The sequence below is a fragment of the Podarcis gaigeae genome, assembly GCF_964106915.1.
Source record: "Podarcis gaigeae genome assembly, chromosome: 4".
NCBI classification, from domain to species: Eukaryota; Metazoa; Chordata; class Lepidosauria; order Squamata; family Lacertidae; genus Podarcis; species Podarcis gaigeae.
The window spans coordinates 27,287,794-27,313,947 of NC_139677.1; the positions used below are offsets into that span (position 1 = coordinate 27,287,794).

The 26,154-nt window shown below is 43.4% G+C and overlaps 1 long non-coding RNA gene across 1 annotated transcript in view; it reads left to right on the forward strand.

Moving 5' to 3' along the window:
• The window catches only part of LOC310843028, a 343,220-nt gene that overhangs the window by 103,475 nt on the left and 213,591 nt on the right, over positions 1-26,154 (forward strand). The window lies entirely within an intron of this gene.

Consider the following 26,154-nt stretch of genomic DNA (forward strand, 5'->3'; position numbering starts at 1 on the left):
CAATGAAAATAGGGACATGATCTGGCCCAAGTAGTTGTATCTGTAGCAGCAGCTTGTAGTGAAGCATGGAGCCAAACATTATCACCTGTTTGTTCTGTATTTTGAGCTTTTGTTAAAGGCACCAGAATCCACCAGGCTAGTTTTCTTCCAGTCAGTTGGTAACCATGCAATACACTGTGTTTAGGCACAGCTACCAGATTTAGAAACAGATGGGATTTTTATGCCAGCAATAATCACATGAAAACCTCTAGTAGCTGCTTTGTCTCCTGTAATAATGCCATAGAGGCAGGGTGAATAGTGAGCCTATGAGACCCAAAATCCTGCACCTGCTGAATTTGGGGGAGGATTGGCCCTAAAAGGCAGAACAGAAATAACATAGCTAATAAATAAATACAAAATGATAATTGCTATGAAGCTGCTAAAGGCACAAGAATCTGGCCAGGAAAATTTAAAAAGCAACTAAGGGAAAGTTTTGCCTGCCAAAATTCTCTTTCATGCATCTCTATGCTCTGTGTCTGATTCCTGCTCCCCCCCCCCCCCAGCTGCTCTTGGATGAACACTTTGTATTCTTTATTTATTTTATTTTATGGATTTTCTTAACTATTTTGTACTTTGTATTTTTATTATTGTAAAATTGCTTGGGATGCCTTGGGATGGGTGAAACGATATATGCATACTATATTTATATAACAAGCAAGCAGCTGCATGATTTGCACCAGTAGATGCAGATTTTTAAACATGGAAATGAAGCGACGAGAGGAAATTTCACCTGGTGAGCTTCTGCCAATCTTGCAGCTTTTCAGGGCTGCATCATTCAACTTAGATAATGGAAAGTTAAGTGCTCAAGGATTTGACTGAGGTTACCCCGAAGAGAGCAGCCAAGCAGTGGGTAAGAGTGACCCCAATCCCTCTCTGAGTATTTTTGTCTCTCCAATGTTTAAAAGGGCTAATGGTGCAATCCTAACCATGTCTTTTCAGAAGTAAGTCCTACTGAATTTAAGACTTACTCCCAGATAAGGGTGGGGGGTTAAGTTTGCAACCTAAGATGTGTGCATGACAGCAGCTTCACAGACAAGGGCGCCATCTCAACCTCAAGGTTGTGGGTGCCTGCCACCGCAACATGGATGTGCGATATCACGTCTGCATTGACGCCATGTCTGAACCCCACCCCAGAAAAGGATGCCTCGCTGGCTGGCTGCGGAGGACATAGCTGAGCCGCTTCTCTCTTGGAGGCAACACAGTTAATGCCTGCTGGCTTTTCTCAATGACTTTGTGGGTGCCCAGGCACCCATGGCCCCCTGGAATTGGCTCCTATGTTCACAGACTAACCAGAGGAGCTATGAGTCTTCTGTCCATTGTGGGGAAATGCAGCTGGGAGCAATGCTCAAGCAGAAGCTCACTCTGGCATGGACTCTTTGTACCATTGGAAATGCTCTCTTTTTAAAGGCTGCTTATTTGCTTCTAGCAGAGACGTTACTGGTATACAGCATATGCCACAAATATAATGCATGCAGCAATCCAACGTACATGTGAAAGCACACCCTCCATCATTTCTCCAGTGAAAATAGGGACATCCTATTCAACAACAGGGACGTGGGAGGCGCTGTGGGTTAAAGGTCAGAAGGTCAGCGGTTCAAATCCCTGCGACGGGGTGAGCTCCCGTTGCTCGGTCCCTGCTCCTGCCAACCTAGCAGTTCGAAAGCACGTCAAAGTGCAAGTAGATAAATAGGTACCGTTCCGGCAGGAAGGTAAATAGCATTTCTGTGCGCTGCTCTGGTTTGCCAGAAGCGGCTTAGTCATGCTGGCCACATGACCCGGAAGCTGTACGCCGGCTCCCTTGGCCAATAAAGCGAGATGAGTGCCGCAACCCCAGAGTCGGCCACGACTGGACCTAATGGTCAGGGGTCCCTTTACCTTTACCTTATTCAACTACTACTACTACTACATCATCATCATCATCATCATTATTATTATTATTATTAATTACCCCATCCATTTGACTGGGTTGTCCCAGCCACTCTGGCTGGCTTCCAACATATACAAAAACATAATAAAACACTAAACATTAAGCAACAACATTATATAGGGCTGCCTTCAGATGTTGTATAGTTACTTATCTCCTTTGTTTGGGGGTCACATAACTCCATACCCTTCAACATTTCTCTGATGAAAATAAGGAAAAGCAGGACATTCCAGGATCAAATCAGAAACTGGAAGGCTTCTATAAATTTGGGGCTATCCTTGGAAAATGGGGACATTTGGAGGGTCTGTGAAAGAGCAGGCGTTCTTCTTTGGTATGTATCAGTAGTGCCAGAAGGGGGGGTGAGGAGGGGCAGGTGCCCCCCTCTCTGCGAGGAACCTGCCCCCCCTACTCATCCACCCCAATAGTTGTTGGACTCCTGTCATTAACATACGCTGTTACTTTTATTTCAGGGTTCTTATCATGTGGGATACAATTCGCTCACCTAGAAATATACTTTGCCGCTTCTGTTCCCCCCTTCTCCAATTTATTTTTTTCTGGTGCCAGCACAGTTGGTGCGACCTGCTGGTCATTTTAAAATTGGCTGCCTGCTCCTTAGTCCCAAGGAAACCTCAGGCATATGTTCTGATGTCTTTTTGCAAACTGGAATGGTAAGTGTTATCTAGTATTTGGGTACAGAAGAAACATGCTGTCTAGAATTGTTTCCTTTCAGTTCCATTGCATTCATAATACGCAGCTTTGATCTACATCTGCTTTTTTGCCTTTCGCAAAATTTTGATAGCAAAAAAGACGCAGCAAACATGCCTTGGGCCAGCACCACACTGTATTTAGAAGCCAGTGCTCTCTCTTCGGGTCTTACTGCCAAATGTCCACATAATCCCATAACGACAGTGTGATATGGGCGCCGTGTAGGATTGCCTGGAGGGCTAAAATGGGAGAGATGAAGGCTAGAAACATGGGACAAGATCCAGCTCCAGTTCTGCAGTTTTAAGGCCCCATTAATTTAAATGGGATTTAAGCTGCCATTCTGTACTCAATTACCTGGGAGTAAGCATCCTTGTACTCAGTGGGATTTGCTTTTAAGATTAAGCTTTCCCCATATTTATTTTTTAACAAAAAACGAGGTGTTTGAAGATTCTGAATTAATTCTGCACCCCATACCAAATCCTTCATGCAAGAAATTCACACAGCTCTGCCTATACTGTTTGATCACATATGTGATGCTTTGGTGTCCCAAAATGGGAAATATTGATATTCACTGATGATCCTTCAATGGGTGATTATCAACATCCAGTAGAACAAGAATGGGGGGGGACACCCTACAATTAGGGTAAGGTAAAGGGACCCATGACCATTAGGTCCAGTCGTGACCGACTCTGTGGTTGTGGCGCTCATCTCGCTTTATTGGCCGAGGGAGCCGGCATACAACTTCTGGGTCATGTGGCCAGCATGACTAAGCCACTTATGGCGAACCAGAGCAGCGCACAGAAATGCCGTTTACCTTCCCGCCAGAGTGGTACCAATTTATCTACACTTTGATGTGCTTTCAAACTGCTAGGTTGGCAGGATCAGGGAACGAGCAATGGGAGCTCACCCCGTTGTGGGGATTTGAACCGCTGACCTTCTGATCAGCAAGTTCTAGGCTTTGTGGTTTAACCCACAGTGCCACCCTCATCCCTACAATTTAGCCAATGTTAAAAATCTCCCGCTTCCTTACACTGACAATAGCATCCATTTCCCTTATAGCCTAGGAATCAGAGAATTACACTGACTTCATATTTCTTATGATCAAGTATGTTTCATCAATATATGAGTACCGGGACCTCATTTTTTACCAAAGGAAATAAAAGCACTGTCCTTAATGATGGCAAGTTAAAAACAAGCACATACAAAATGAGGTAGGATGAACAGAAAGCTGAGAACCGTCTTGTGATTGTTTACCCAGCTTGCCTGTAATTGGGTCTTTCCTTCTCCCAGCCCTGTTGAGTCTTCACCAGTCCTTGGGTACTGTTTGTTATTATCAACCAGTACAATGAGAGAGGCCTGTTTTCAGTTGGCACTTGAGATAACTACATTAGCAGTTGCTACTGCTAATAGCTCTTGTAGAGAAGCCGTATTTCAGTGCACGGTGCAAGAGAAAATGAGAAAATTTTTACAAATCCATTTCATTTGTTGAGACATTAGGGGGAGAAAAAGAAGAAGAAGAAAGGATGCCTTTACCCCGGTATGGCTCCCCTTTATCACATACACAGCCCAACAAGACAATGACAATAATCCACCAAATCAATATGGCTAACCTGATCCAAAACACCCACCCACCCCACTCACACACGAAAACAAAGGTCACCACAGCCAATCACAAACAACCACACCTTAGGCCAACCCCAACTTCTCTCACCACCAAAGGAACACAAGTGAACAGCACAAGCAACGCTGACACCAAACCGTTCCCATCTTAACAAACAACAGCATCCAAGTAGTGACCTGAAAAGGCTCAGGCTCCTGCTACTGTGTTGTTGCTTTGAAGAGGAAAGTAGTGGTTTATTCATGCCTGCATCCTTCTCAACCAGCTGCATTAAAAACGAGGAGTATGCAGACCCTCCAAGTGTTCCTATTTTCCAGGGACAGTCCCGGATTTACAGAAGCCGTCCTGTTTCTGAGAATGTCCCACTTTTCCTTAGGATGTGCATATTTTCATCATAGAAATATTGGAGGGTATGGAGTTATGTGACCCCCCCCCCCCCATGCAATGAGATAAGTAACTTTACAACCTATACAGGCGGCTCTGTATAGGGAAGTTTTTTTAAATGTTTAATATTTTATTATGTTTTTATATATGTTGGAAGTTGCTCAGAGTGGCCTCAGAAACTCAGTCAGATGGATATGGGGCATACATCATAAAATTATTATTATTATTATTATTATTATTATTATTATTATTATTAGTCCCTATTTTCATTGGAGGGTCTGACTCAGCACAAGGCAGCTTCCTGTAAATGGTATCGCATAATGCAAATTTTGGCAGCAACATCTATACTGTAGCTTCATAGCTGAACTGATCTGCTGCTACTGTCTAACTCAGGATCATGTAAACGACATGGTTTGGCTGAAACTAAACAAGCCAGCCCCTGAGTACAGCCTGGGTGGAAAGTACCTTTGGAGTGTACCAGTTCTGCAGCAATAGAAGAATAAAAATGGCATTTTGGGAGCTGGATCTATCTAAGGTTAGTGCCGATGCTTGTACTCACATTTGAATCCTGGAATGAGTAATACCTGCACTGGGAATTAGCATCTGATTAATAGCTCCCTGCAGTGGTATTATAGTAAGTGAGGAATCAGACTGTAAATGCCGATAAGGGGTGTAAAAAAAAAATTGCAGTGCTCAGGCCGCCAGGAGATAAATATTAGCATAGTGATACAGTCCGCTCGCTTGCCTCTGTTTCATTGTACTCTGCTATGGGTCAGGAGGTTCTCAGATGTGCTTTCTGAGAATCTGATGAGAGGGGAAGATTCGCTGGTATTTTGAGAACCCACTAGTTTCTGTAGTGCTTAGGAAGCTGCCTTATGGCACATCAAACCATTGGTCCCTCTAACTCCATGCTGTCAAAGCTGGCTGGCAGTGGGGATGGCAGGGATTGAACCAAGGACCGTCTGCAAGCAGAACATGTGTTCTCATGCTGAGTACAGCCCTTCTCCAAGACCCTACTTATTTTTTCCACCAGACTAATCTATTCAAGGACCCACTTAAGGGGGTCAGCTGAGGAACTGTTCCTGCAAACAAGATAAAGGTAAAGGGACCCCTGACCGTTAGGTCCAGTTGTGACCGACTGGGGTTGCAGCGCTCTTCTCACTTTATTGGCCGAGGGAGCCGGCATACAGCTTCCGGGTCATGTGGCCAGCATGACTAAGCTGCTTCTGGTGAACCAGAGCAGCTCACGGAAACGCCCTTTACCTTCCCGCTGTAGTGATACCTATTTATCTACTTGCACTTTGACGTGCTTTCGAACTGCTAGGTTGGCAGAAGCAGGGACTGAGCAATGGGAGCTCACCCCGTCTCAGGGATTCAAACCACTGACCTTCTGATTGGCAAGTCCTAGGCTCTATGGTTTAACCCACAGACCAAGGGATTGGCAAGTCCTAGGCTCTATGGTTTAACAGACCAAGGGTTCCAGATTCCAGGAAAGCCTTTGCAGATACAACTATCACAGTGCTTGCTCCTTCACTTAAGAAAGCAAGCAGGATACAGAGCATCTCTCTCTCTCTCTCTCTCTCTCTCTCTCTCTCTCTCTCTCTCTCTCTGACAAAGACTGTTCTTATTAGATAGCTAGATTTCAGAAGGAGCAAGCACTGTGATAGTTGTATCTGCAAAGGCTTTCCTGGAATCTGGAACCCTTGGTCTGTTAGGTAAAGGACGCCTTAGACAACTATTGTACTGAACAAGTTCTCAGGTTTCCTGGGAATTAAAGTACCGGTTTGTAGATCCCCCTTTATGTGTTTCTCAGGTTTCAACCAAAAAATGTGGTAGAGAGATAAATAGCAATTATAACCTATTATATGGGATAAATATACTATCAGGCATAATAAAATTTCTCTTCCCAGTTCAGATGTGAAAAGGAAATTCACTTATAAGACATAATTGCACTCAAAAGATTTCTGTTTTATGATAGTCATTACCTAAATGTTTCACACAAGAGATTTCCTCCTATTAAGAGGCTTTGAACTTCAGTTTTATAAGTATATTTTATTTAATCTTTTTGGACCCGATTCGTTTTTTGAAGAAAAAAAAGATGCATTACTTGAAACTAAGGGTGTGTTTTTTTCCTCTTTGTCATAAAATAAGCTTCGCCTTAAATGGATAAAAACATATGAAGCATTGTAACATATTTCCACTAATGAATAATCAACTCTTGTACATATTTTCACATCTTAGAAGTAAAATATGCCAGCCACAAGATTATGTCAGTGCAGTGGCAACCACAGCTCCTCTCCAAAATTGCAACTGACACCTGACCCTTCTCCTCCGAGCATCCCACTCCAGAGCAGTGGGTCAGCAGGGACTCTGGGGAAGTCAGCAGAAAACAGATAAAGCAAACCGTTGCAGGATGACACATTGTGAGAAAGCCAATCCACAGAGGGTTCTAAAAGTGGCATTTGGAACACTGTAAGGGAGCCTTGAAAGGTCCGTATAGTTAAAGCCATGGTTTTCCCAGTAGTGATATATGGAAGTGAGAGCTGGACCATAAAGAAGGCTGATCACCGAAGAATTGATGCTTTTGAATTATGATGCTGGAGGAGACTCTTGAGAGTCCTATGGACTGCAAGAAGATCAAACATATCCATTCTTAAGGAAATCAGCCCTGAGTGCTCACTGGAAGGACAGATTGTGAAGCTGAGGCTCCAATACTTTGGCCACCTCATGAGAAGAGAAGACTCCCTGGAAAAGACCCTGATGCTGGGAAAGATGGAGGGCACAAGGAGAAGGGGACGACGACAGAGGACGCGATGGTTGGACAGTGTTCTAGAAGCTACAAACATGAGTCTGACCAAACTGCGGGAGGCAGTGGAAGACAGGAGTGCCTGGCGTGCTCTGGTCCTTGGGGTCACAAACAGTCAGACATGACTAAACGACTAAACAACAACAAGGGAGCCTTGAGAGAGGAAAGCCGAAGATCAGCTGAGCTATTGCTGGGTTCGGTGGTTCTGACTGGACTAGGATTAGACAGAGATCTATTTTTATCTCAGAGACTGACATCCTTCATGGTACAAGACACATGCTCATTATAAACTCCCTCATAGTGATGATATATTGCAGAATGCGATAACCATCCTATTAGTTGCGCATGTGGGTATTTTATTGATTTCCGTGGGATTCATGCATGCAGAATTAGCCACACAGCTTCTGTTCTTATTTTTAAGTGAGGGCCAAGCAATGAACCTTTACTTGGGGAGAGGGCTTATCCTGATATCCCATGACCCCAAGTGATTTGACATATAGGGAACTGAAAGGGCAACTGTGCTCCAATGCCTTGATGGTTATAAAAGGCACGAGGCCTGGAAATTCAACTGGTCAGAACACTTTAATCTATCATCTCACTGTAAAATGTAGTCTAATTTTGCTGGCTGCCTTCCCTGTCACCGGGGACAATATGAAATCTTGGATACTCTCCAGCTGTTGCTGTGCCATTTCTACATATCAATCAAGATAATAAGAATGGAGACTTCATAATAACTTCTTTGAGAGTTGCTACTAAGTTCTTTTAGATTTTTCTCTCTGCAGCTCCAGGAGCCTCCGGCATCAATAGCTCTTCCCAGGGCCAGTGTCTGATCCACCAGATCTCATGTTATTTTCTTAGAGCACAGCTACTGGAGCCCCAAACTTCCTGAATAACACAGGAAGAGCCCTACTGAATTAGAGCAAAGTCCCATTTAGTGAAGCATCCTGTTCTCACAGTGGCCAACCAGACAATTGCAGGGGATCCTGCAAGCAGGAGTTGAGTGCAACAGAAGTCTCCCCACTTGTGATTCCTTTGCTGACCTTTAAAGCCCTAAACGGCCTCGGTCCAGTATACCTGAAGGAGCGTCTCCACTCCCATCATTCTGCCCAGACACCGAGGTCCAGCTCTGAGGGCCTTCTGGAGGTTCCCTCACTGCAAGAAGTGAGGTTGTAAGGGAACCAAGCAAAGGGCCTTCTCGGTAGTGGCACTCATCCTGTGGAACACCCTCCCATCAGATGTCAAGGAAATAAACAACTATCTGACTTTTAGAAGAGATCTGAAGGCAGCCCTGTTTAGGGAGATTTTTAATTTTTGATGTTTTATCCTGTTTTTAATATTCTGTTGGGAGCCGCCCAGAGTGGCTGGGGAGGCCCAGCCAGATGAGCAGGATAGAAGTAATAAATTGCTGTTGCTGTTGCTGTTGTTGTTGTTGTTGTTGTTGTTGTTTAGAGACATTCTGCCTTCAACACTGGCAACTTGGGATACATCAGTGACATCTCATGTGGCCTCTCCTTCTTCTTGTTGTTTTTAAAAACCTGCTGCCATGAGCAGTGTTGTGTGTGGTTACAGTCACAATTTCAGTTTACCTCAATGTCCCTGACATAGCCTTGCTCCAGGACCCTGTGTGGAATTTAAATGGTAGCTAGAACCTGCTGCTCAGAGCACTGGGGGACCACCACTGCCCAGGTATACACATCAGGAGGGATAGGGGTCGCAGTCATGGACCGTTTGTTTTTTCTTCTGGTGTCCTTGCATAAACTCACTTCGTTTTGGTCCGCAGCTTGAGAAACACAGGTCAGCCTGATCCGCTCTCGCATTTGGTGAAAATGTCATGATTGACTTTGATTCTCCGGGTAGCATTGTGAGAGCTCCTTGTGCAATGGATTTCACTATTTGCAGTTCCACAACTGTTAATTATGCTCCATCGTCATGTATTCCTTTGCTTTCCCTCAGGAGTATTGCAATTTATTTGCCTTGCGGTGCCTTTGTACTCATTTTTGTACAGTTTCGTCCCTTTTAAATCACACCTGCAAATATGATTTTTGTGTCCTTAATTTGGTCTCCACGCAAGCAGTAAAATGGTAAAGAGGAGCAGAGAGCAGAGGAGGCTGAATGTTTCTGTGATACTAATTTAGCAGTAGTTTAAAAAGGAAACAACGCTCAGGAAGGGTGAATAATTTAGTGCAGGAGATACAGAGAAGCCTGACTACTCGAGTGCATGATATCAGGGGTAGGTTTGTGCATGGAAGAAACCTATATGTGCATATCAGGAAAAGATATAGGAAGCAACATCAGGCCTGAGAGTGCAACACATTGGTCCAGCACGGAATGCAATCCCAGCTGGAAGCCAGAATTTATTCCAGTTGGCTGGCAGCCTAAAGTTTTATCTGGCAGTCTTCCACTACAGTATTTCCAGGCTTAGCCTATATATACCAACTGCCACTGAGCTCTACAGCTTGACTGTGAAGGCTTCCCCAGCCTGCCATTTTATTTTGCAATAAATGAGACGCTGTTACTCATTTCCAGTGCTGGATTACGAAGAAGCTAAACAAGCTACAGCTTAGGGCCCCACTCTCTTGAGGGCCCCCAAAAAATTAAAGAGAAAAAACTGGATGTACATTTCCAAAATATAAGATTAAAAAAACAAATAAAATAAGACCTGCATACGACAACAGTGGCAAACAGTGGCAAATGGCTTTAGCATATATTCAGCGCAAAAAACAGCGACAATTTGTTGTTGACGAAAGACAGCTGGACATATAAAGGGCCCCAGTACCTTCAGTAGCTTATGGCCTCATCAAACCTAAATCTGGCCCTGCTCATTCCCCATCCTCAGATGCGCCCATGGGCTTTAATGTAATCCAATATCATATTCTGGCAGTGGCTCAAGAAGGGTCCAGTCATCAGCATAAGGTGGGGGTTGTCAGCTGCAATATACCAGTGACCATTCAAGGCTGGAGGTAGTCCAAGAGGGAATTTCATATATGGGGTGACCAAGAAAGCCACCTCCAGTCACCACTTTCCTAACTTCAGATGGATGATGCAAGATGACAAACCATAAACTAGACAGGTTCATGTAGTATAAACCAATGGACTTTAAACAGTAAGGCCTAACCTCTCCAGAGGTCCTACCTATGGATGATAAGGCTTAGGATTTACAAGTGTTAAGTGATGGAGTCATTGTGGCTTCCATCGTACCTTGTTACTTCAGATTCAGGATTTACAAAAAAGAATCACATGTTTGTTTTTTCCCCTTTTTATTAAATTTAGTTTTGGAAAGAGGTGCATGCATGATTAACTTTTCGATAATGCAAGAACAACAACCTGGTGTAATGCATCGATCAATTTAATGGAAGATTGTAAAGTCAGCATCAGCGGGGAAACCAATTTTATTGATTCGATTAAGAAACATTTTGAAGCATTTTGCCTGAAATTATTAAAATGTGCCGACACGCAAAAATGAGAAGGAGGAGGGTGTTTTTATTAGACCGGTTTTAGCTTTTAAATTTTGCAAGCTTTGAAATCGTACATACGAGGACTTCTTTGTCGAGCTTAGTTGACAAAGTGCAAAGATGATAACAAGCAAGAGTATTTATCACGTCAAAAACTTCTGGGTAGCTGAGCACACTCGCTAAACACCTAGCCCTAGTTGTCCCTTTATAATTCTAATCCTTTGAGCAGGATTGGCATCGCTGCATTGGAGTCAGTTGCAGGAAACAGGACTGCTTAATATAGCTGCGTACTGGATCCAACCCGATCCTGGATTCTGAACTGAATTGGGTGGTCCATGTTGATCCAGGATCCAGCCAGATTGGGTTGAATCAGCCCCAGATTGCCCTAGACCAAGTCCACACAGAATGTTCTGGGGCTGTTAAAATGGAAATTTGGGAGTCGGCATAAGATGTTAAGGACTGGGCTGATAACAGTTAAAGAAACAAACTGCTACTCAAAAAACAAATCTTCCCTACAAGGCTGAGGGTTGAGCCATTTATATCATCAAATAAGAGGCTGGATTATTGCACTGAGGAATGGTGAGTGTATCCTGTTATTGCCTACCAGAAGTAAAAACAGCGTATTTTTAAGGGGGGGGGGGGCGACAAAGCAAGACAGACTGATTTTCCAGTCTCTAGATGGCCTATTTTTAGCATAATGGCAAAAATGTCTGTGTTTGCACAGGAAGCCAAAATGATTGATTGAGGGAGTGGCCGGAGGTTCCAAAATCGTTCCCCAGTGACAGTGAAAAGAAGAATGGGCATATTCTGGGAAGACTGTATACTTAGAAAAGAAGAAAAAGAAGCTGTTTTTTTATATATATGAAAAAAGAAGCGCAGTGATTTTTTAAAAAATTGATTTTCCAGACAAAAGAGCAATACACCCAAGATACTACAGGGTGTCATCTGCACTGCATGGCAATGACAACACACCATTGCTTGTCCTCTGATCAACACAGTGTGGGTACACCACACATGTGAAACCTGTTCCCCTCCCAATGTTGTTCGAACCTAACTCTCACTGGCAGCAGATGGTGGGAACTGTAGACCAGGAATATCCGGAGGGTGACAGTTTAACCCTGATATAATGCCTCCAGATTAAGTCACACTGGCATGCACTTTGGGTGATCCTTTAAAGGTCAGATCCAGACCTATATATGACACCAGTGGGCTAGCCCCATTTCTTCCAGCCCTGGCTATCCACTCAAGGATAGTCTTTCAACTGTGACTTGCTACATGCATGAAATAAGGCTGACTATCAGATGTCTGAGAGGAGAGGAAAGTATTTACCCCATCCAAAAAAACGCTAAATGCTTGTTTTGGCACCAAGCAAGTTTCACTGGTGAGTACTACAGTGGGCACACAGCCTATTCTACCTTGTGGGGTTCTGTTCCTGGTCTATTAAAGCAGAGAAGGCAGAGGACACATGTAGGAATGCAATGGGCCTGTGCTATCCATTGCATGGCTGACCAGCCAAGTCCTAGCCCCTTACCTGAATTTAGGAGCAGGATCAAAGTCAGTGACTTCTATCAATGGTGTTCATGCAGTCCTCAAAATACAGAATTAATAGCTTGAAGAGATGGGGAGTTGTTGCCTATCTAAGGAATTAGTCTTGTAATATCCTGCCTAAGTGAGAGTTATTTGATTTTAAACTGCCTGGAGATTTTAATTACTTTAGTGCTTAGGGATTTTTGTTATCTTAATTTTTTCCAACAAAAAAGAGAAAGAGAGATAATATAAAAATGCTTTTATTTAGGTTTCTCATTTACTTGCTGTTTCCTTGTGAAGCTGGAACGCAATATGCCCCAAAGTTGGTTTTTCTGTATGTTTACAATGACCCAGAAAGCAGAATGAGGTCGTTTTCATATACAACACTTAAATTACCTTAATTGCTTTCTAAGTAGCTACTGGGCTGTACATTCTGCGTGTTTTCCAAAGTGTCTCACGTGGAATCATAGACTAGTCCAACCCCCTGAAGTGCAAGTGTATTTTGCCCAACGTGGGGTTCAAACCCACACTCCTGAGATTAAGAGCCTCATGCTCTACCAATATTCATAGCTTTCATTCCAGAGACAAAAAGTGTGAAATAGGCTCTGATGCAACCCTTGCTTGGTATCTGCTGGGCACAACTTACAACCTTCATTCTATGCATCTTGGTATATCCCTGGGTCTGTATAGTTAAAGTTATGGTTTTCCCAGTAGTGATGTATGGAAGTGAGAGCTGGACCATAAAGAAGGCTGATCGCCAAAGAATTTATGCTTTTGAATTATGGTGCTGGAGGAGACTCTTGGGAGTCCCATGGACTGCAAGAAGATCAAACTTATTCCTTATCTGAAGGAAATCAGCCCTGAGTGCTCACTGGAAGGACAGATCCTGAAGCTGAGGCTCCAATACTTTGGCCACCTCATGAGAAGAGAAGACTCCTTGGAAAAGACCCTGATGTTGGGAAAGATTGAGGGCACAAGGAGAAGGGGACGACAGAGGACGAGATGGTTGGACAGTGTTCTTGAAGCTACCAGCATGAGTTTGACCAAACTGCGGGAGGCAGTGGAAGACAGGAGTGCCTGGTGTGCTCTGGTCCATGGGGTCACGAAGAGTCAGACACGACTAAATGACTAAACAACAACAACAATATCCCTGGCATGAGTGAGAGAACAGGGAGAAAGTAGGGAGAAAAGCCTCAGGAAAGCAGCTTACAGATGCTATTTAGTGTTGAGTGAGTGAGCAATGGTGGCTGTTGCTCATTAGCCGGGTGGCAGGCAGGGGGCCCAACAATAGGTGAACCCAGAGCCAATGACAGGCAGAGCTTCCCCTGTAAGAATACAGGCAGGCGTAGTAGTGCCCCATTGGCCCAAATGAACCAGCCTCCAGTGGGAGTGAGGCTTTGACAAAGGTCCTCTGGCTCCACAATGAACAGCTTTGAGCCAGGAATGCAGAAACTGGGCAGGCACACATGCGCCCCAAATCACACATTACAACATAAGCGTAGGAAGGTATGCATGGCCACCTGAAACACCATTGTATGCCTGGTGCTTTTGGCCAGTAACCGTGGGACAGACAGCAAGGCAGGAACCTGGCTGGATTCACTGCCTAATTGTAGCTTCAATTTGTTGCCACGTCACATGAGCTCATTTCCCAGCAAACGTTTCCCCGTCTCGTTTGCTCATATTTTCTTAACATGCTCACTCCTCTGTGTGACACCCGCCTCTCCCTCCTTCCCCATGTCAGGCCTGCAGGATAAATCCACAAGACGACTGGAGTCATGAAGTTATCTGTCTCTCCCGGCCACATGCCTAGACTAGTAGAAGCCTCCAGGAGGGAAAGTCAGAAGTCAGAAGCGACAGCTGAAATATTGAATATAGGGAACAGGTCAACACCGCCTGATCCAAGTGCTGTGCTGTGTCAACACAGGCTGTATCGAAGTGTGAAGTGCACAGTTGGTGTTTGCCCCTTCGGAAGGCCTGCGAGTAGAGTCCCGATTCTTGCGCAATCACCAGACACATGTATTTTAAAGGTGCGCAAGGTCTAAAATGCATGTGCAAGCACCTCACATTTTTGTCTGCTTCATCCAGATACAAAAAGTAAGGGAGAATTTGGCCCAAAGCCTTGAAAAACCAAGTTATCATCTTCCGGATTAGTTTATGGTACTTCAAGAGTGAACATTTGTGAGGGACATCAGTGGGCAGAAAATACAGGGGGGTGTACCCCAAACTCTGTGCAAATGGAGTTCGGCTTATGTAGCTGGGCCTCCCCCTTCTTCTCTTCTCACGTATGCCCCCAACTGCTCTGGAGGTTCTCCCACCCTCTGGAGCAAATTGTTAGGTTGTGCGGAGGGCTACAGGGGAAAGGAGAATAAAGGGAAGATCCATCACACAAGCAGAATGCTGCTGGATACAACCCACACTGTGATTACATTTTTTCTATGCCCATTAATTCTTCCCACAGCCCATTCGTCCAGATACTGTTCCCTTGTCAGCTTTATTATCAGTCTCAGATCATGTCTGGTTGGAGTAAAAGTGGGTGGGGCAGGGGGATACAATAACCAGGAGTGAAGGACTGTGGACAACAAACTCCAAGCAAAGCAAGTCTCCAGCCCTCCCACCTTCCTGCCATGTCTTCCCTTCCAAATGCCCACACATATTTTGGCGCATCATGCAACAAACAGAGATACAGAAAGGCTGCACAATGCAGTGTGGCTTTACCTGGGATCATGTTTGACTCTCTGACAAATTAATGAAGTGGTCCCTTTAAGAAGAAGGGTGGGTGGATGCTGTTGTTCATGCATGAATACCCTAGTTCACATGCAAATATAGGTATTCACACAAAACAGTCATATCCCAATTCATTACGGGGAAACCAAAGAGTGTATGAGCTCAAATGATTAACTGATGAGCCATGCAGATGTCGTACTAAGATTCATAAATTCTATTATGTAACATTTCCCCAACTCAGATAACTCTGTTGTGAAGTTTGATTAAAAAGAAAAAGAAAGGTTTTGCACTGTCTCAATGTTTCTAAGCCTTGCCTTGCCCATATTACCAAATACATTTCCCAATATTAGGTTGTGTTTTTTTAGGATTAACTCCCTTTTTAACTTTTGATCTACATAGTATTTTGCAAATGCCAACATATCATAGTGCCATAGATGGTATTTATCACATTAGCCTTTCTTATCCTGTGCTCCCTTTAAGATAGTCATGGTGCTACACTTAAAATGATCCTGTTTTATCTGTTTGATCCTATACATTGTTTAAGTTTTCCCCCTTAAACAGAAATGGGGCTGGGGGCAGTAAACTTCATCGGAAAACAGTGTAAGCTAAAGGTCTAACTTGCACCCCCAAAAAATATAACCCAGGCTCTTCCAAGCTCAGTTCCAACATTCTATACTCTACTTCACACTGTCTTTAAAGAAAAACAAATGAGGACCCAAAGATCCACAAAAAGGGATGGGATATTGGGTGGTATGAAAATGTGACCAAACATTTTGCTGGGGTGCAACTAGACATGACGGCTTGAAGGACATGAACAGCATAGAGAAAATGAATAGAGAAAATGTTTTGTAAGATTTGGGACAGAAGAAAGAACATACTTCTTCGTATACTGCACAGTTAATCTGTGGAACTTGCTCTCACAGAAGGTACTGAGGAACCCAGCTTGGATTCCTTTAAAAGAAGATTAGACAAATGCAAGGAGGAGGAAGGTATGGATGGCTACTTGTCCTGATGGCTGTTCTGCCTCCACAGTTGGAGGCAATAATTCTTCTGAATACCAGTTGCTAGAAACCACAGGACATAAGAGTGCTCATATGTTTGGGTCCTGCTTGTAGGTTTCTGTGCTGGGCCCTGGGGTAACCCGAGCAACGCGGTCCAGGTCCAGTCCCGAATCCAAGGGTTCCACAAGGAGTCAGTCTGACAGGGCCAAGGCAGGACACGAGGCAGGAAACCAGGCAAGGTCAGGCACGGAGTCTCAGGCAGGTTCTAGCAAACAGCAATGTTGCTTCCGCAACCTGGGGCAGGGTCCAGCAGCCTTTTATCTCTGTTGGGGTAACGGTCGGTCCTGATCCCCCGGTGACTCACCTCCCTGTCTCGCCCGAAGGCAAGCACTCCTCCTGCAAGTACTCAGGTCTCTCCTTCTCTCAGACCTCAGTCTCTGCAGCTCAGGACATGTCAGTGGGTTACTGGACCCAGAGGCCACCCCAGCCTCTCCTGAACCAACTGGTAGTGGAGCAGCTGTAAGTGATTGCCCAGCAGAGGGCAACAAGGTAATCCCCGCATCTGGAGCCAGGGCAGGCTCAGGGTGTTGCAGGGGAACCTGTGCAAACTGGGGCTCTTCAGAATCAGACCCCAGACAAGGTTCAGCTGCTGCCTGAGGCAAAGGACTGAGACTCCTCTGGCTCCAAGTCCGAGCCTGAGTCCCAGGCCATCACAGTTTCCCACAGGTATCTGGTTAATCATTGTGAGAACAGGATGCTGGATCCAACAGAGCTCTTCTTATGTTCTTATGCTCACCGCTTCCAGTTTGTTTTGGGGTGCAACACTAGGTGTAATTGTTTTTGACCAATAAAGCCCTAGGTCTCTGACCTGTGTATGTTAAGGGCTGGATTCTCCAACAGAGCTCCCATTGCTCTGTTCCAGCTCCTGCCAACCTAGGAGTTCGAAAGCACACCAGTGCAAGTAGATGAATAGGTTTCCATCACGGTGTCCTGTTGCACCTGAAGCGGTTTAGTCATGCTGGCCACATGACCCAGAAAGCTGTCTGTGGACAAATGCTGGCTCCCTAGGCCTGAAACCCAATAGTTGCCTTTGACTGGACTTAACCATCCAGGGGTCCTTTACCTTTACCTTATCTCCAACAGAGAAAGGGGAGAGGGCCCAGGAGAGCAGGAATCTTCCTCAACTTCTCACAAACACACTTTGGGCCAGATTCTGTAGTATGAAACTGCCTGTAAGTTAACACCATCAACCAAGGCCCACCCACCAGGGACACAGCCTTCATTGTCATAGCATCCCAGTTGTGTCAAGGCCACACACACATTTGCCTAGCATCTTCTTTAACATCTTTTAAGCACCAGATATTGTTTCATTTACCAGACCCTTTAATAAGTCATTGTAGTTTGCATTTTGTTTCATATTCAGATGGAGAAGTCTCCAGAGCAGCTTACAAATGTCAGAGAGAATACAGTCCCTTTCTTCAGACTTGCAATCTAAAAGAGGAGACAGAAAAGGAAAAGGGATTGGGAGGGAATAGGGAAAAAGCAGGCTCAAGCAGTAATTCTTTGTTACAGAGAACGGGAGTCAACAGCAGGAGAGGAAGAGTTTGGAGAGAAACCAAAAGTTTCTAGTCTTTCAGCACAGCTGATGAAAAGGCCCTCTGGTACCATCTCTCTCCATCCTTCACAGTCTGATGGAATGGTTGCTGCAGATAAGAGTTGATGGAGGAACCTGATGAAGCTCGTCTTTCGGCAGAGCCAATGAAGAGCTTTTATTTATGGATATTTAAAATTTTTATTTCTGCTTCTGCTTTTTCATTGATATTGGAATTGGAAATGTTTTCGTTTGGCTTTTGATTTGCACTGGTTTTTAAATTTGCTGTAGACATTAATTAAATGGAAAAGTGGGTTGTTAAATGTTTAAATAAACTTTGCGTAGCCCAGCTTTCTGTGTTTGCTGGCTAGTGAAAGCCTGTTCCAAATAACTGCAGATAGCAAGCCATGTCACACATTATTCTTTGTGATGTACACCCAAGATGCTTCAAGTGTACACCTAACATTGAAACATGTGGTTGCAATGAAGATGTGCTTGCAGTTGTGTGTACTTATTGGGGAGATGTGATTGGCTACAGATTCCTGTTGAATATATGCTCCTTATTTGTACATGGGTTTGCCCTGCACCAGGGTGGAGCACTGTCGCTCTCAATATGTTGTGGGATCATTAATCCATGCAATTCAGCAACTTCTTGAGCATCACTGGATAGAAACCCTTGTCCAACACAATGTATGCAGTGAAACAGATAGATTGGCTCTCGTTTTTGGTTCATATATAACTACAGGAACTCCTTTTGGTCTAGCTGTCAACAGAGCAGAAGAATCTCATGTTAAATGAGTTTTTTCTTCTCTTTGGCTGGTGAGTCATGAGTGGAATAAAAGGCGCTTGCGATCAATAGGTTGTAATCTATGCACACACTCATTCCCCACCTTAAGTTTCAATGCACTTGCTTCCTTACATTGTGCTCTTGACTTCTAGCGCTTTTCTCTTGCCAATCATGCTTGGTATTCACATCTTTAATGGCTGCTCAGCCTTGAATGGGAAGTGATATGCAGTCATTGTGCTCTACATCATCATTTTTTATTATTATTATTTTTGCACAGGCATGGCGTAACAATGCTACTAATTCGTCTGATGAAAGAGATGCAAGCAAGTGTCACACACAGCCCAGATGTTTCCCTGCTGATATTTTTTGCAAGATCGTGGTGAAGTTCAGTCAAGCTACAGCACACAAGCATAACAAAAGCCTGAAGCAATTTTTATATTGCTCCTTTGCAAGTCCCTTTCGCTAGGCCATTGGCGAGTCCTAGAGAGGCCGATTCATTTTGGCATTCCCATGTGTGCCTTGTTTGGGCATCCAGTTCCCCCATGTAATTAGAATCACAGGAGGGAAATCAGGGAAGCCTTCGTGGTGCTTGGAGGGCAGCAAGGACCAGGCACAGCAATACAACAGAGGGTGATGGCTTAGCCTGCACAGTCTTCTTCATGTGCTTCTAATCATGTGAGGGAATGGAAAGCCCTAAGCAAAGCTCCCCACACATGTCAATATCACAGGAATGTCCTCAAACATATTGGCACCTGAGGCAGATGTTTACAGGTTGTGATTTGAAAACAAATTGCATTTCCCCCTCCCCTCTGTCTCCCTCTTTTCTCTGTTTCCACTTTATTTTCTATAACTTTAATTTTCTTAATATATGTACACACACACACACTGTATACGGCTTAGCAAAATCTGACACATGAAGCAACCGCATGACCATGTCTAATGGTAGGGCTGGTCCTACCATATGGTTTGGCATGCAAGAACACAAGTATTCACATGAATAAAGGCAGCTATTTTAACTGTTCAAACTTGATGCCCCTCACGTTCTCCATGGATCAGATGCATGGCTTGGTTTTCCTCATTTCCCAGCAGACTTTTATCGTTATTTTAAGGCTGCCCTGCACTAAGCAAACTTACTATATTCTGGAAACCAAAAACTCATCTGATGCTCAAAATGGGCTTGATTCTCCCTCTGATTATCTCTCCCCCTACCTCAAAAGCATTGTTTAGTTTGTTCCATTTCAGGGTGTTTTTTTTCTTTCTTTCCCCTATTTACCATAGGGAATTCACAGGGGCTACAACTGCAATCTTCTTTTCCACAATCCGTGCATATTACAGCTTAGGAAGTGACAAGTTAAAGCCCTTGCTTCAAAGAAGATTTACCAGTCATCACACTCTTAAACGCAAATATATACAGGATTTTTTTCCCCCTTGGAGAAAGCTGTAGTATTATTTGATATTTTAGATTTTAAAATTAGAGAAACTCCCTGACAACAGATGCTCACTTTTTGAATTTGTATTTTGTGATCACGGTCTGTCAACCTCAAATTTGATAAATGAGTATTTCAAAAATAAGATATTTTAAGGACATCCACAAACAAGATGCACTTTTTAAGGAGCACACATTTTAATGAAAACTATTTGCATAGTTTTATAAAGACCATGGCATGTTTTTGAGTGAACAGATTCAGCAAGCCACACTTATGAAATGAAGAATGTAGTGTTGCACACCAGCCCAATCTCTGAGTGGTGCAAGATTCCAGGAATCACCAGTCATTTACCCAGGGTTCATGTTTCCTTTAGGAAATGAGGCACAGTGGAGACTGTGGTGTCTGGATGATATATGGTTTATTTACCCATATATACAACCTCAGTCTATGATGGAGGAGTTCACAGCATTACCACCCCAAGAGGGTCTAGGTTGACTGCCTTGGAATCAAATGGAAATCAACCATCACTCTCTGACCCACTCTTCCACTAGCTGCCTTTACCATGTGCAGAGGGGGGAAACTCTACTTCAAACTCTGACTTTGTCTTCTTACTGAATCTGAGCTGAGAGAAGGGCCCCTCCCATTTGCCGTCTGGCACAGATCCCCTTCTCTTTGGCTTTCCTAATGGCTCATCACCTAGCTTTTGTTCTCCCAATGGCTCATCTCCCAGGAGATTAACTCATCAGCAAACTGACCTGCCTTATATTTTAACATTTGCTGAATCCAGGGGTTCAGTGCCTGGCACCCAGAAATGCACAACACAGGGGAACCTGAAACTCATAACAGTATCAATATGACTTGATATCACTTATGGGTCAACATGCACACGCACACACACACTGCACAAAACCATTATTTAGTCTACTGTACATGCACCCCACCAAAGTTCTCCTCCAGCATACTTCCACACACAATCCATAAAAAAACCCAGCTTCTATTTCCTCCATAAGCAATACTTCCAGTTTAGCTGACAAGTGAGACTGTTATTTTTGTTATATTTTCAACACATGCATCCTGGAATCAGCAGCCCCCTGCATAGTTCTCTTTCATTCATGGGAAAGTTTTGCACACACTCACTCACACACACAAACACACACAACACCAAGTCCTTATTCAGGCTTATACAGCAGTTCTCCAAAGTCTCAGAACATCCATTGTGCTGAATTTTGGAAACAGCATCTTTCTGGGAAAGCTGAGAATGCACTCTCAAGAATTCACATCTCAAACTATGGAAGACAGCATAAACCTTCCACTGCCAGATCATCTGGACATCAATAGGAATGTATGTGGGTGTGCATCATAACAATTCCAACAGCAGAGCATTGGGGATGGTAGGTGGGAGCCATCTCTGGTCCCATTTCCACATGTAAGTATATAGCTGCCTTATATCAGGTCAAGCTAAAGATGCATGAGAGTATTGCCTATTCTGAGTTGTAATCCAACAATATGTAGAGGGCACCACGTTGAGGAAGACTAGTATAAATTGGTGAGCTGATAAAAAGTGGGTTTCGAAAGAGCTGAATACATTTGCTAGGAACACATTGAAGTGTTGCCGTTTAAACACACTAGTTGTTTTTTTACTCGTCCTTCATGAGAAATTTTCAAAGTGGATCACAGCACATAAAAGCACAATACATCTAAACCAATAGAACTACTGGGTGGCATAATGTGGCTTTCGTAGATAAGTTTAGCTGAACGAATTGAATCCAGATTTCTTCTTAACGCGAACAACTTTTCTGTAATCCTTCTTAGCAAGTGTTATACCCTGGAATTCCAAAAAAAGGAAATATTTTGCTCTTGGCTAAATCTCACGTTTTTATTTTTGTTTTTGTTTTGAGCCAATGACTCTCCTATTGTGGTATATTTGTCAATAGCATCCTTCTGTGTGGCCCTTTCAGAATCCCAGTTGGTATCGTCGGTTGATCAGTAGTAATAGACAAATCTGCCCATTTTGGCTTCCCACAGTTTCTTGTTTTTCCGGTCTTTAAGTTTAGTTCTCCACAATTCCACAACTATTTGCAATTTATATTTTTTTATGTCTTTCTTCACACAAAAAAGGCATTTCAGTGCAATTTTCCCCTAATATACACAGTTTAACATGCAGTTTCAGCAGATACACACATTTTTGCAAGCAACATTCCCTGCATTTATGTTATTTTCACTAACAGGCCTTTTTTGGCATACTTTCCCTTAATATACAGTTTCGTATGATACTCTTCACTGATGAAATGCATCACAAAATTTGGAGTTTTGGCAGATAGCTGAGTTTTGGTTCACATATCATTTCAGGAAATTGAAGTTAGGTACGTTCTGATTACAATGTGGACTGAACCAAATTTCCTGCCTATCCCTATTGATCAATTCCTCCCCTGCCCTTAAACTTTGCTGGAGATAATCTGCTGATGAGCCTGCTTGTCGTTCTGAAGTTCTGAGTCAGTTGAATTTCACATTTCAATTCAGAACAACCTGCCAAATCTTTGGCTGCAGGTTTGATAATATTCAAGCACAAAGGGGAAAAAAGAACTATTTTAAAGCATGATTCTCTGATGCAAGCATTTATGACATGAGTTACCACCAACTGAGGTTTAGAATAGTTATATAGCTTTGCCTGGGATTATGTATCTCCCACCAAACCAAGAAGAATGCATTGACTTTGCTGTCTAAAAAAAAAATCCTTTTAGATCATTTTCTATCAGATTATGCTCATACCAAAGTCACCTTAATACTAAAAACCAAAATCACACAATAAACCTAATACAGTGGCTATCAGCTATTAAAGAACAGTGGTAGTTTTTGAGCAAATGCATCTTTTTCAGTGGCCAGCCGTAATTTTTAAGCACTTATTACCCACCTGAGCATGCAATTTTAAATACCTTGTTTTATTATATCAATTCTAATACATCCATTCTTTTAGCAATTTCCTTGTAAAATTAGATCTACGCTACTGTTCTCACTCTTAAAAGCACTGAACTGGAGAACAATGGTAATATCTATTGTCTTTCATGCCATATTTAACCTTACAATAAATGTATTAAATATAGATTAACATCTTGTCTTTGTGGAGCCTGGTGTTTCATGGAATGTGTCGTGAAATTTCATTATAAATATAAATCAATATGCATGTCATGGTTAAAAACAGTAAATTAAAATTCAATTTTCAGAGTCAATGCCATCCGTACCCAGTGGCTGGGTGCTGCTCCAGATATTTGAACTGGATTTCTCCCTTAGTACGACTTTCTGCACTAATCCTTATCCTGTGCCACAGTGCAATATACCACCTGACAGGATGGACAGGGAAAGCCAGAGAGCAGAGATGATATGCTTAGAGTAGGGATGTACCCTACTGCAGGGATGGATGGAAGCTAACCATTTTGGGGGTGGGGTGGGGGTTCAGTGGTGCCATCAGGGACAGATGCCCAGGCTCCACATATCAGAACAATCCCTCCAAGTGTCCCTATTTCCCAGGGACAGTCCCAAATTTACATAAGCCATCCCAGTTTCTGATTTGGTCCAAGAATCTCCTGCTTTTCCTTAGGACATCCCCAATTTTCATTAGAAAAACATTGGCAGTTACGGTAGGGTGCCCCTATTTTATCAGAGAAATGTTGGAGGGTATGGAGTTATCTGACCCCCTGAGCATCTGAAGGGAACCCTGTATAGGCAAGTTTTTTAATATTTTATTATGTTGCTGTATATGTTCGAAGCTGCCCAGAATGGCTGGGGGAAACCCAGTCAGATGGGTGGGGTATTATTATTATTATTATTATTATTATTAAATTGTTATTTAGTCATGTCCGACTCTTCGTGACCCCATGGACCAGAGCACGCCAGGCACTGCTGTCTTCCACTGCCTCCCGCAGTTTGGTCAAACTCATGTTAGTACCTTCAAGAACACTGTCCAACCATCTCGTCCTCTGTCGTCCCCTTCTCCTTGTGCCCTCCATCTTTCCCAACATGAGGGTCTTTCCCAGAGAGTCTTCTCTTCTCATGAGGTAGCCAAAGTATTGGAGTCTCAGCTTCAGGATCTGTCTTTTCAGGGCTGATTTCCTTAAGAATGGATAGGTTTGATCTTCTTGCAGTCCATGGGACTATTATTAAATAAAGGTAAAGGTACCCCTGACCATTAGGTCCAGTCACGGACAACTCTGGGGTTACGGCGCTCATCTTGCTTTACTGGCCAAGGGAGCCAATGTTTGTCCACAGACAATTTTTCTGGGTCATGTGGCCAGCATGACTAAGCCGCTTCTGGCGAACCACAGCAGTGCACAGAAACACCATTTACCTTCCTGCTGGAGGGAAGGTACCTATTGATCTATTTGCACTTTGAAGTGCTTTTGAACTGCTAGGTGGGCAGGAGCTGGGACTGAACAATGGGAGCTCACCCCATCACGGGGATTTGAATCGCCGAGCAGCCAACCAGCAAGCCCTAGGCTCTGTGGTTTAGAACACAGTGCCACCCACATCCTATTATTAAATAGGACGTCCCTATTTTCATCTTTCTAAAGTGCTCCACCCCTTTCTGCACTAATCCCAGCAATCTTTCCCCCTCTGATCACTGCTGTGGATTCAGGACCTGACTGCCTGTCTCCAGGCACTGTGGTCATCTGAAAGGGATTTTCACACGGCAGGAAATAATAATATGCAAAAATAATATAACAAGAAATGTTGTGTTACTTATAATCAAGGAAGCCCTTTTGGTTTGTCAAACAGGCTCCTTTGTCACTTATATTTGATTGAAGCTCTTCTGGTGTTTTTACCTGAGAGAGATATGTATAGAAGAGATCAGATTAGCACAAAATTGGATAATGGGTAAAACTGATAAATAAACTCAGCTAAGTGGAGGTTTAAACAGGTGTTTGTCTTCAAGACAGACCACTGTTACAGCAGCAGTGTGTTGAACAAACTGCCCACCATCTTGAAAGGAAGTGTTCAAAGCATGACACTGGAGAAAAGTCAAAATCAAATCTGGATCACAAACTTTAAGGGATAAAATCCAATCATCTCATATCAAGACAACTGCTGCAGGAATCAGAGAGAGGAGAGAGAATCTTTATGGGCTGATGCCTCACACATCCTGAGTTGTTTCTATGGTCACAGAGTAAGAAGGTCAAATCAGATCAAATAAAGCAGAGAAGAACTGAACAGTTCAATTAGGCCATAGTCAAAAAGTAATTACTTCCTGGTCTAGTAGAGATTGCATGTCATTTCTTGGTACTGTATATTATCTTCTAAATAATAGACACTAGACAGGCCTGCACCTGGGAGTGAACTGGGCAAAGTAAACTATGCTATAATTTGGCAACAAGTCAGTCTATGTACAATTCCTATTGGAGCGCCGATAAACATAAAAGGTAGACACCAGGTGGGAGAAATCTCAGTCATGATGCCAAATGTGTGTTTACATTCCAAGGTTGTCAGAAACTGAAGAATAAGAGGGAGTGCAGTGCTGAAATCATATATTATTACAATATGTTTTAATTTTGCAAGCTGCAGTAAGCCATCTGAAATTAGATTCCAACCGCTACATGTATTCATCTAATTTCTGTCCTTTGATATTGTAATAAAAATGCTTACAGCATCCTACTGATAGCAGCTAAACATGCCAAAAAGTTTCGCCTACCTAGGCAGTTTCTTTCCTTTCCAATTCCTGAAGAATTTACTGCCTCTGTCTCCTGTTTCCTGTGCTCACGGTGGTGAATGGTTGCTGGCTTTCACAAGATGGCTGCCCTGTTGTTAAGTTCTTCCTGTTGTGGTTGGCCAGAGGTGGTTTCAGAGTGGTGCAACTGGTTCAGCCACATTGGGTGCCATTTTGCAGGCAGCATCACAACAATGCTGTAGAATAGAGCACAAGAGGTGGATCACCAAATTTTAGCATCGCAAGGGGCGCCACTGAAATCTGATAGCCCAGAGTCTGCCACTAGGTAGGCTTTTCTGAAAACAAGTTGTCACTCTTCCCATAGCACTGGAGAATAGTGTGACTCCCAGTTTATATTCATCCTTCAAATGTAATGCCCAATTCTGCAATCCTAAGCATGCTCACCAGAGGCTGTACAATGGTTTTCAACCAGTGTGCCATGGCACCCTGGGATGTCTTAACTGATGTTCAGGG